General features: G+C 33.1%; 1 long non-coding RNA gene across 1 annotated transcript; it reads left to right on the top strand.

The window, feature by feature from the left end:
- Nucleotides 1-2,745: 2,745 nt before the first annotated feature.
- Nucleotides 2,746-5,848, top strand: LOC113333454. The gene is made up of 4 exons (XR_003352004.1): nt 2,746-3,151; nt 3,534-3,582; nt 3,956-4,242; nt 4,409-5,848. It is a non-coding gene; the product is annotated as an uncharacterized LOC113333454 (long non-coding RNA).
- The last annotated feature ends 4,967 nt before the right edge of the window (nt 5,849-10,815 follow it).

The following is a 10,815-nucleotide window of genomic DNA, read 5'->3' on the forward strand; positions in this document are numbered from 1 at the left end:
GACCCAATTTGACTCAGTTGACCTTTTGACCAGGACCTTGACCTTGATCAGTGGACTTGATTTGGAATAGATGTTGACCGTCAGTTGACCCATTTGAATGTTAGTGACCGTCAGTTGACCTGGGTGGTCAGACCTTGTGTTAATGGGATGGTTTGATGGACTTGCGCTTGGAACCATTAGTTGAACTTGTAGTGAGCCATGTGTGAGCCTTTTAGCTAAACTCTTAGAGTTCTTGTATGATTAAAAGTTAGTCTATATTAACAGCGATCGATTTAAAGGATGAACCAGTGGATCGTAGATCTCGAGGTAGGCGTGACTTGTCATGAAAAGAGGTGGGAATTTACATTTAACTCTTTTGTGACCATTGTTGTTTTTTTTTACAAAAGTTTACGTTTATTAAACTCATGCATCGTCTGGTTGTGCTTTCCATGCATTGTTTAATTTAAATTCCGACGGTTATGTTGGTTCTTACAGTCTTTCCGATTGTTTGTTTTATTTTACGGAAGTTTTGTTATTTCTTTTAATCTTTCCATGGTTTGGAAAGGACCTGTGCTGTTTAGCTTGTCATTATGAATTGTTGGGAAATGAAGATTCCTATTTGTGGTACGTAGGATATGCTCCTTCATTTATATTTTATGCATATCTTGGTGTGTAATTGTCACCAAGATTATCTAGGTGTGTAATTGTCATCAATATTATGGGTGTGTACAATCATCCACAGACTATCTAGGTGTGTAATTGTCACCAATATTACGGTGTGTAAATGTCACTACAGAAATAATGGTTTGGTGTGTAATTGTCACCTATACCCCGGTGTGTGAATGTCACCACAGAAATAATTATTTGCAAGAAGGAGTTAGTTCCATATACATGTTGTTTAGTTTAGTGTGTGGGTTGTATTTTATTATTTGGGAAAGCATGGATTGTTTTCCAAATCATGCCGACGTTTACTTAAAAGTTAGTGTTATCTGTTTACTTAAAAGTTAGTGTTATTCCTACTGGGCACCCCATTTAGGGATGATGTGCTCACCCATTCCCACTTTCAGTTTCAGAGACAAATGAGAGTTGCGCGGTGAAAGCTTCGAGGAGTTGAGTCCGTTAGTTGGTTAACTTCTACTATGTTTATTATGTTGCATATTCTATTTGTAAACTAGATGAATATTGTGTATGAATCATTTGAGAGAAGTTTTTATATATATATATTTCAGATCGGGGCTAATTTTTGGGTTAAGTTTCGTAGTACATTTGTTAGTTGAATGCTTAAGTATATGATTTAGATTTTTAGTGCCTCTGTTTTTAGTTAATCTCTTGGATTAGTCAGCTGCTTGCTTTGGGGCCGCTACAGACTTGGTATCAGAGCTCACCATTAGATCTTATATGGGAAAAGATAGAAATAGCCAGTGCCAGTTAGTGAACTAGATTTGTTTCGAACTGGGTTGGGATGTGAGATAAATCTTAATTCACTAAAAACAATCAATAACTAAAACATGAATTGAATTGTTTGATTGTTTCGTATAACATGCTGGTTTGTTTGTTTATTGCGTTGTGTATGTATGTTACTATATAAATTATGAAGTAAAATTTATCAGGATTACACCAGTTACGTTAGAATTTTAGAGATTAAGATTAGTATTTGTTAATCCAGCACCGGGGAATAGTGAAGGTTGTGTTTTCTCTGTTTGTAGGAAGGCATTGTTGGGCCTGGCCAACCTAGACAGGGCAACTGCATTCAGAGATGACCGATCATAGAAGTATGATATAGTTCTTTTAGAAAACCGATAGATTTATAATTTCAATTAGAAATGCTTCTTCGTAAATAGATTTAATCATCTTTTGAAATGGAAAATTAGTATGACGAACATAAACAGTTAGAATTTAAATTAATACCATATTGAACATAACTTAAGTTAAAATCTCATTAGAAAATATATAGTGATGAAATAATGATTAGTATTAAATAGCTATGGAAGATTATTAGAGCTTATCTACGGTTAAGTTTTTTAAAGTTGATTTATGACAAATTAGAATTTGATGTTTTGCATTTAAACCAGATATTTTAGACTTATTAGATTAAGACTTAAGAACCTGTAGATATTTTGCATAAAATAAAATACTAAATTTCTTGGTAATCTTATACTTAAATCTTCTTTAGTTCAATAACTTATTTAGTGAATCATTAAAATTAAACGATTACACATGAAGAGATAATAATGGTATTTGGATACTTAATACAAAAATAGACTTCAAGGAAAATAAATTCGTATATTAATAAGATACTTTACATGAATAGGAAAGTCTTAGGATATATTACAACTTTATACCGACTTAAATCGAAATAATATTAAGTTACCAATACCAACATTTTAAGGTATAGTATAAGGATTTAATAGAAATAAATAAAATCAGCTATAATAATCTTTACGTGAATGTAGAACCACATTTAAGGATAAAGATTTAGTGTACCAACTGGCCAATCAACAAACCAATAACAATGATAGTAGTAATAATGGAAACAATAACACAGTTGAAAAGGTATTTTGAGTAATTAAGTTAATAGAAAACTTGGGACAGATAATACTCAGAAAATTTATATATGGTATAACAGTAAATTTTTAATATCAAGAATACATGGCACAGTTTGGATAACTTTACCTATGTAAAGAGTGGTCAGGATCTGTCTTCCAAATAGATAAATCAATGATTGTGGTTCTTCCTTCACGTTCACAGTTTTCCGTTTTGCCTTTCTGTATTCTACTAGAGCGTTAATGAGAAATAAAAAATTGGAAACGAGAATATAGGTTCATTATAAATTTCACTGCTCTCCTCCAGAATCTCAATTTTACCACAATCTTCTTCAGTGTAGAGAAGATGACAGATGAAATTGAATTCATCGTTTCTAATCTAATTCGACTAACATGGAAAAATGAAAACGCACATCAAGATTTAACAGAAGCTCTTTTGTGAAATCTTAGGAGACATAGCAAAGAGATTGAGTATTTTTGTAATCCTAAAATTCTCCATAGTGAATAAGAACAAGAAGGGAGACCTTTGCTCCTCCATCAGCCATTAGAGGTTGTTGGAGATGATGTTACTCCTCGGCCAACTGCACCTGCAATAATATCAACTCCGCTCCAATTTCATCCCAACCAAAGTAACTCTTTCTATGTTGAAGTAGATTTGATTTTATCTTTTTTTATTATTCATAATTTTTCATCTAACATTGAATATTTTACACTGATGTATTTATTTTTTATCAGCATTTTACACTGATGTATCTATGAAATCTAGGGTTCAATGTTTTTTTTTCTTTCTTTTGCGTCTTTATCTCGCTAAAATTAGTTCTTGAACTTCACAATTCATTAGCGGTTCTCAATAATGCATTCTGATTTTATGTTTAAAATTTTGTTTATCATGACTTAATTCCGCATAATATTGAATTAGCAATGGCCAATGGGCGATGTTGCTTTGTTGATAAGTTCTTATAATAGTATTCGGAGTTTAAATGGACTCACTGCAGTTTGTATTTGTCTTAGTTTTTCCTGCAGCCACATTATGAAGGAAGTATCCAACAACAAAGTCAAGGTAAGGTTCACTAGAAAAAGAGTAAAGAAAGAAATCTGTGTGCATGTGCATAAGTATTAGGTATATAGAGCTCATGATTTATCAACAAAAACTAACTTATCATTAGCCGTATTAGGTGAAGGTGGGTTTAGTTATGCATACAAAGATTTGTTACCCAATTATAAACTAGTTGGAATGAAGAGTCTCAAGTCTGATACGTAGTTTCCTATTGATCTGATAGCGAAAACCAAAGCATAACAGTACTTTTTAACAAATGAATTTAGGTTATGAGCTTAATGCAGAAAATTTGCATTTAGTTCTCACAGATCCATTAAGATTTCCTTTGTGGGTATCCCCACTAAGTGACAACCTTTCTTTTTTTATTTATGTGCAGGTTTAAACCATGTTCAGAAAATATAAAGATAGTCAGAGAAACTGAAAAATGGAGTCATGCCGAGCAAGAGGAAGATACTTTGTGAAAGTGCACACATTTTAGCAGAAGCATGACTTCCTTAAACTGATAAGGAAGTAGTGGACTAATATCCAGTTTTCTTTGTACGTCCCACGTCACTCAATAAGGGTAATCTCTTGCAATTTAATTCAATAACGATGACTAAAAAACTCAAAAAAGTCCCTAAGGTTATCAAAGAAAATGGCATTTGTTGCATCGGATCAAAAAAGGTACAGATCCTTGCTCAGGTTAATTTACTTATACCATTTCATTAGGTGCTTTGTTTTGTCATTTCATATATTTATCAGTATACAACGTTAGAAAAATCTAAGTTTGGTTGTTTTACTGATATTTTTTTTTTTGCCGATTTTATTCATATTGCTCTTTTCACTGCAGATCAACAACTTACAAGGATGTTACGCAGTTCAATATAAGATGGGGCGATTGTACTTTGAACTCCTGTTATTTGTGGACAGAGTAGAGTTTAAAATTTTCACCTATAATTTTGACTTTGTAGTCGTTCATGTACGTGTTGAGACAGGTATACCGCTTTACATTCTTTATTTGTTTAAATTTTGAGTATGTCAAAATGGTTTATGAAATGCTGCATATTTGTTTATGTCTGATATACATACTTAAGCATAAATGAACTTAAACGCGGTGAACATATCATGCCTGGACTCCTAAAAAAACCACATGTGTGGCTAAGTTTTGGTTTAGATGATTAACCGTACACGAACTTTATCTCTGTGGTTCTCTAGAAATCCATTTTTTTAGTATCATCACTATATAAACGTGGTTTCTTTTAGCTGAACACTAAAATCAAACTATCGTCATAGTATATGTTGTTGGTATTTTGTGTATGAAAACATCTTTTACTATAAATGTTTGTCATTTAATTTTGAATGTCGCTAGATATGGCCATTCATTTATTGCTTCGGAGACACTATGTCATTCTTTACTTTTCGTGATGAATAGTTAAGATTCGTGGAAGATGCCATGTGAGATTTGCCATTTTAGTCATTATTTATACTATATTAACTCATAAGTAACCAACCATAAATAGACTAGGTTGTATAATGTAGAGAGTAGTGGAGAAGATCCACAAACCAATGATATGATAAGGAGGTCAAGATGAGATGTATCGAGTTGTTCGGGTCTCCCTATCTCCAAGTATCTATGTCTCAAACATACAGTAAAAAGTGTACTAGAAAAATCTTTCGTTCTTCTTTTCTTCTATAAAATGTTGTCCATTACACATAATAAGTTTGACGTACACATTATACCGTAAAACAAAACTTTACCGATTTTCAGCTATTGGTCAGGTAGATCAGTTCATGAACAAAATTTTACCGATTTTCAGTTATTGGTCAGGTAAATTAGTTCATGTGCACATTATTAGCATACTTAATTCAATATTAATTATTTCTAAATTTATTTGCTCTTCTTATTCTGTGGTAGGTTTGACGGCTCACCATTTGGCCAAGTTTTCCCCATCTTAGACTCAATATTAACACTTCAATTGGTAGGGTACCTAACTTTCAGAATGAGCTTAGAAAAAACTTACACAACCAGTTTCAAGCATCAACAACAAGTCATCATCTCACAAAGACCTTGGAATTATAATGAAATAACCATTTAAAGGGAATAGGAAGCCACTATGAATGATAACAATATGAGTTACTCTGAAGTTATTATTTTTTGCAGCTTGAAAGATTTCATTCCACATTATCAAGCTCAACCATGATCGTGAAGTTTATTGGCAGAGCAACTGATGGAAATGTACAGGTTGTATATACAGTTTGGAATTTTAGTTACTCATAAAAATCGGGAGCATATGGCAGAAAAATTGTTACATCCCCATCCTCCAAGTTCAACTTTTATATTTTCGAAAAATACTCTATGGATTACTGATTAGCAGTAAATTTTACATTTTAAGTGTTTTTAGATGTTTTTAAAAGTAATATCTCATACCCTATGAAGTCTTCAATGATACTCTGTCCATTTTCGGCATATTCCACCATTTAGAAATTATGCAAAATGAACAGAACAACAATGCTTTCACTGACCCATTTAACTGTAATAACGTTTCATTTTCCAGTTCTTTGGGTCCTTTTAAGAAATTGGAACATTATAAGCAATAATTATCATGTTATTATTAAAAAAAATTATTTTGAGACATTTTTTTATTGCATCAAAACAAAGAAAATACATCTTTTTGAGTAGAAGTATATATATAAAGTAAACTAAAGACTGGGTAATGGTATCATCTCTAGCTAACTTAGAGAGAGAATATGCTACTTTGTTTATAGTCCTTTAATCCTAGGAGGAGCGGAAGTAAACCAAAGACTGGTAATCTTATCAACTCTAGCTAACTTAGAGAGAGAATATGCTACATTATTTCTCTTTTTTGGCAGATAATGACATTGCCAAGAGGAATAACTCTTAAAAACCAAAGACTGGGTAATCTTATCAACTCTAGCTAACTTAGAGAGAGAATATGCTACTTTGTAGGAAGTTATATTTTCTCAAAAGTGTAAGTGAATTGTTATATCTTAATGTACATATATACATATTTTTTGATTTGTTTGTATTGTTGGTGATGGATTGCCTAATTCAGTGACTAACTTTTGAGAAAAAAATTTATAGAGGAGTTGAGAAAATGGTGTCTTACTCAAGATACCAAGTTATTTGATTACATGCAGTATATAATTGTATTTGTTTAGTTAATTTTCTTTGGGGAATGCTTGCTTATTTTCTTCTTTGTTTATGCCATGTTGAACTTTTAACTAATTAGTACTCACCAAATATGAACTACCTATATGGGGTATGTGTTCTCATAATTATTTTTTTCATTTTTCAATAGGTTTAGTTAGTTTGATTATTCTTGCTATGCATCAACTATCTTACATACTATTCGAGCTACTAGCGTTTGTGAAAAGTTAAGAAGGGAAGTGGATTTATGAGAGATGGGAGTAACATTCATAGTCAGAATGGGTATACTTTTCTTTCATAGGAATCGTTCACTAAATATAAGCATCGGGTATGATACTAAACCTACTTTGGCTCACATCAGTAAATTATGTACGAGCCCTCTTGATTCATGTATGGAACCCATTTTTGGTGGAGTTTCTCCTTATTTTCTAACTGATTCCTACAAACTGAGAGGGTACTACCAAGTGAATTTTTCTGACAACCATGATCTAGAATCATTTACAATCCTTTAAATACTAACTGTATCATCAAATGTCTATGGCGAGAATTATACGAGTTACCTCTTTTAAGATTGCAAACATCTAGATAATGTGGAAAAATTGATCTCAAGTGTTTCTTATAAGACTGCAAACATCTAGATGATGTGCAAAAATTGATCTTAGGTACAGTTAATTATAAATCTTAGGGAAGGTATTTATACCCGAAATAAATCAAGAACAATCACCAAGTCGACAATACTATCGAATACTAATGTATGCACGTGCCATTATGGCACGGGTCAAGCCCTAGTTAGATATTATAGATTGATCTGAACTCGAATTTGAATTAATTATATGGATAAATATATAATAAACATGAAACTATCTGTTATTAATGATTATTACACTATAAATATTAGCACAAAGAACTTAGACATACTTATTTATTGAAATATAAATTTATAGGATAAGCCGTATTATAATCTAATAGTTAATGGAGATTAAAAAATAATTAGTTTAAAAATTATGATCGCCTATACAATCTAATACTAGAATACTAGTGAGATTAGTATATTTGATAGATCCTGAATACCATATAGAAACTTTATTATAGAGTATCTTCTAATGTACTTAGAACCAGTAATTTATTGAAATAAAATATAGTCTTTTGAACCTAGAGCCACAAATTATAGATTTTAGTTTCAGAAAAACCATATAGGTGTGTGTTTCATTTCTTGTTGTTTTGAACTCATTTGAAATGAGTTGAGTTTTCGCGCGTTTGCAAGTATGAGCAGTACCTGCGTTTAGTTGAGAAATAGTAATTCTCTAAGGTGGGGAGTTTTTGAAGACTACAATGATGGTTCGATTTTCGAGGATGAAAATGAATAAGGTGGGGAGAATGTAAGAACCCTCAAGGATGTCAACGCTATTAGACCGGTCAAGAGACGATCTAGTGATGATAAAGAGAAGTTTAACCGCTAATAACTCGATTAGTTTAACATGAACGCTAATTAGTAGAAATTAATCTAACAACGATCTAGATACGAAATTAGTATCATCGAATAGATCTCGAAAAGTTAGGAGAAATGGAATGCTCGAGCGTGTCAATCGAATGCCAGACGAAGAAGATTTTATCAGTTTAGTTAGAAGGCCAAAATTGTCATTTGTATCCTGACCGCCTTGGCTGCCCGTATCAAGATTTCGGGTGCCTATAGTATCTTTGGTCGGCCTTATCCCCAGACCGTGAGGATTAACTCGTTCTCATTTCTTTCTTCTTCTTCATTATTCTTTCTTCTTCTTCTTTCTTCTTCTTCGTTGAGAGAATTAGTTGATAAGAAGGAGTAGATTAAGTAGAATATGTTACTGGTGTTGATGAGGAGATGTGTGATGTGTTGATTTATTGTTCAACAAATTAGGGTTTCTCAGATAATTGTTTAGAAGTTCGATTGGTGATGCATAAGATGAAATTAAAGATGGGTTTGAAGATTAGAACTGAAGAAGAAGATGGTCATGCCTATTTGAGGGTTTGATTTTAAAAGAAGATCTTAATTCGAGAAATCAGTGAAGTTAGGGCTAGGGGAAATCTAGAATAAGAGTTTGAAGATTAAATTGAGAGTTTAAGGGGAAGATTTGAGATGGGTATCATTGATATGAAGATTATAGTTATGTATTGAACCTGAATTTGGAAATAGAAGTGATTGAGAATAAACTAGGGTTGCTGAGAATCTGTGGTGGCGATGGGGATGGTTGGATGCTGAAGGAAATTACTTTGAGGTAATTGTTTCTGGGTTAATTTAGTAAAGCTATTGAATTTAATTGATTATTTGTAGTTGATAATTGAATTAAGATTTGTGGTATTATTTATAATTATGGATGAATTATACTGCTGGCACAACAAAGTGTTGTATGTATGGAGTGGTTTATTGTGGAGGTGGAAGTAGTAATGAAAGTGTTTTATCTGTTGAATGGATGTGTGTTATAATAGAATTTGCAGCTGTAGTTGGGTTTGAACTGGTGGTGTTCTGGATTGAAGATGTTATATGAAGGGGAGGATATTTTGAATGAACTGTGTTTTAGATGAATGTTAGGCTAATGGCAGGTGATATCTAAAGATGATGGTGTTGTCTGTGTAGATGAATTTGCAGGTGGAGATGTGATATAGTGTTGAGAGTTGTAGGTTGTACTTGAAGTGAAATTTAGCTTGGAAAGATGATTATGTTGTTGAGATGGAGAACTGTGAATGGATGTCATTGAAGCTGAGATGTTGGGGGTATTTGTACTTAGTCTCAACTGAAGTGGAAGTGTTGAGACATGAGATAATTCTATGGGTGTTAGTGTTGTTATGAGATGATGCAGTGAGGATTATAGTTAAGTTAATGTTACAGGTGAAGTAAAGTGGTCAGTTGCAATTGTAGGAAACTTTTGGTTGAATGGGAAAAAGGTTATGGTACACTGTTAAGTGTTGATGTTCATAACAGGGGTTGGTAGTGAGAATAATAGATTGAATTCTGAATTAAGAGTTTAGGCATAACTCTAGGAATTTGTGTAGTGGTTGTGGTCTGCAGGTTTGTTTGTGTTGAGAAGATAGTTCATGCAGCAGCTACTGTAATTGCAGGTAAACTTAGTTTGTAATTGTAAATGAGTTATAAAGTTTACTTTAACTGAATGTATAGAATTGCAATGTTAATGAAGTATAACTAGAAATAAGACTATGGCAGGGAGGAATGGTTGCTCAGTTTGAGCTTAGTTAGTGTGTTGAGTCTTGTGATGCACCATTATGGTGTAGTTCATCTTCTGGACTGAGCAAGGGCCTTGGTTTTAACAACCTGAATCAGTCCTATGGACTGAGTCGACTCACTGATTTCCCTGACTTGACCTGAGTTGGATCCTTGACCCAATTTGACTCAGTTGACCTTTTGACCAGGACCTTGACCTTGATTAGTGGACTTGACTTGGAATAGATGTTGACCGTCGGTTGACCTTTTTGAATGTTAGTGACCGTTAGTTGACCTGGGTGGTCAGACCTTGTGTTAATGGGATGGTTTGATGGATTTGCGCTTGGAACCATTAGTTTAACTTGTATGAGCCATGTGTGAGCCTTTTGGCTAAACTCTTAGAGTTCTTGTGTGATTAACAGTTAGTCTATATTAACAACCATCGATTCAAAGGATGAACCAGTGGATCGTTGATCTCGAGGTAGGCGTGGCTTGTCATCAAAAGAGGTGGAAATTTACATTTAACTCTTTTGTGACCATTGTTGTTTTCTTTTACAAAAGTTTACGTTTATTAAACTCATGCATCGTCTGGTTGTGCTTTCCATGCGTTGTTTAATTTAAATTCTGACGGTTATGTTGGTTCTTATAGTTTTTCCGATTGTTTGTTTTATTTTACGGAAGTTCTGTTATTTCTTTTAATCTTTCCATTGTTTGGAAAGGACCTGTACCGTTTAGCTTGTCATTATGAATTGTTGGGAAATGAAGATTCCCATTTGTGGTATATAGGATACGCTCCTTCATTTATATTTTATGCATATCTTGGTGTGTAATTGTCACCAAGATTATCTAGGTGTGTAATTGTCACCAATATTATGGGTGTGTACAATCACCCCCA

The sequence above is a fragment of the Papaver somniferum genome, unplaced genomic scaffold, assembly GCF_003573695.1.
Source record: "Papaver somniferum cultivar HN1 unplaced genomic scaffold, ASM357369v1 unplaced-scaffold_133, whole genome shotgun sequence".
Taxonomy (NCBI): domain Eukaryota; kingdom Viridiplantae; phylum Streptophyta; class Magnoliopsida; order Ranunculales; family Papaveraceae; genus Papaver; species Papaver somniferum.